The following is a 1,696-nucleotide window of genomic DNA, read 5'->3' as shown; positions in this document are numbered from 1 at the left end:
GTGGGGTGCGCCAGGCTTCTGCAGTAGTGCAAGACAGAAGCGACGCGCAAAGGCCCTGATACCTGATAGCAAGCTATCTTTTGGACTTTACCCCTGAAGAAATTAATTTAATATCGTGTGGTTCATTGAACCACGTATCAGATATTAAACTGATAAGAACAGATACTACACTTGATCTTAGCCAAAAGGCCGAGAAAGGTATGAATTTTAATTTCCTTCTCTTACCTATTTCTTTCCGCCCTCTCTTCCCCTTCTCTTCGCTTGCTTACATGTGGGATAAATATGTCCCTACAGCCATGCTCACATCTGTAATAATCATTTTACCTCCTCTTCTTTCCACCTCCAAATCATTTCGCCCCATTCCATTTCAACAGTGTTACCAAAATCCAGTTGTTTGCCCTGCACCAATTAAAGAAGATAACATACTAGCACTATAAATTCTGCAACTCTGATGTCTGAATAATGATTTCGATCCTCTTACAGGAAGCTCTAGACGTTTCCCTTTTGCTACAAATTGTTTTTTGAACTTTGAAAATAGCATTCATGAAATAATGGAAATCACTTCCTCGGACTTCAATCGGAGATGCAGTTGTCTTCGGACATTTCCTCTGATTTAGCAATTGGTGTTCAAATTCCCGAGTTTTCCTTTGTTTAGAAGTACAGTTGTGGAGAAATGCTGCCCCAAATGCTGCTCCTATTCGGGCATTAACAATAGCTTCGGAAGAATATTGGATCAGAACTTATGGACTATGCTGAAACAGAAGCTTTGTGCTTCTGACGCTTTGATAGGGTTTTTAGATCTGATTAGACCGGCTGATTCCATAGCTGTATGGACATATTTATGCAATTTTGGCCTAAAAGTGTATAAATTTCCAGGTAGATTCAAATATTTTGAAGTATTTTCAGTTCAGATAGATGTTTATTCAGATTTGAATGACAACTTTGAATCATAACTTTCATGAAAAAATTTCTTGCCTGAAAATCATTAACCTTTAAATTTAGCTCTGATAACTCCCACTCGACAAATACAAAGCATTACTAAATATTTTAGTTAATAGATTTCTCGAGGCTTTGGCAAATGGGTATATAAGTATTTCAAAATCTTTTGAAACTTTAAAAAAGAAAAAAAAAAATTATAATCATAAATGTTAAACTAGGGCTTCTCAGATGTTTCTAGCACATTTCAAATTTACACTACAAATATTATTTTGGTAAATAGATGTTCTATGGTTGCCATTTTGAATAATGACAGCTGTTCAAGAGTTGAGATGGTACATTTCCTTATCATTTATATGGGTGTCATTATTAATTACGTATGAATTGTAATAATAATGATTTGTACAATTATGATTAGTTATTGTGATTTATTATATATACATAATATCTAAGAGAGGACAACTTTTTAAGGGAGAAAGGATGATTGAGGGAGCTTATCATTTGAAACTATTTTTTTGTTAACATATATTAAATTAAAAAAGGGGTAAAAAATTTATTTAACATAAGGAGAATTGTAGAGCAAGAAGGGTCAAAAGCCCAACAAAGAACAAAGCATTAAACAACTCTATCTTTGTCAAGTAACTCCTCCAACATGTGAGGCAATTCCAAAGATAATTGTCCCCTATCCACAATATTCCAGCCTTCCATTCAATCAAAAGCCTATTTGGTTAGGTAGTTCGCTACTCCATTCCACTCTATA

General features: G+C 34.6%; 1 non-coding gene across 1 annotated transcript; it reads right to left on the bottom strand.

The window, feature by feature from the left end:
- Positions 1-202, bottom strand: LOC131045590 (U2 spliceosomal RNA). Its single transcript, XR_009359300.1, has one exon. It is a non-coding gene; the product is annotated as a U2 spliceosomal RNA (small nuclear RNA).
- Between the last annotated feature and the right edge of the window lie 1,494 nt (positions 203-1,696).

The sequence above is a fragment of the Cryptomeria japonica genome, chromosome 10 (genome assembly GCF_030272615.1).
Source record: "Cryptomeria japonica chromosome 10, Sugi_1.0, whole genome shotgun sequence".
In the NCBI taxonomy this organism is placed as follows: domain Eukaryota; kingdom Viridiplantae; phylum Streptophyta; class Pinopsida; order Cupressales; family Cupressaceae; genus Cryptomeria; species Cryptomeria japonica.
The sequence above is the reverse complement of the archived record's forward strand: the minus strand, read 5'-3'. Positions and strand labels throughout refer to the sequence as shown.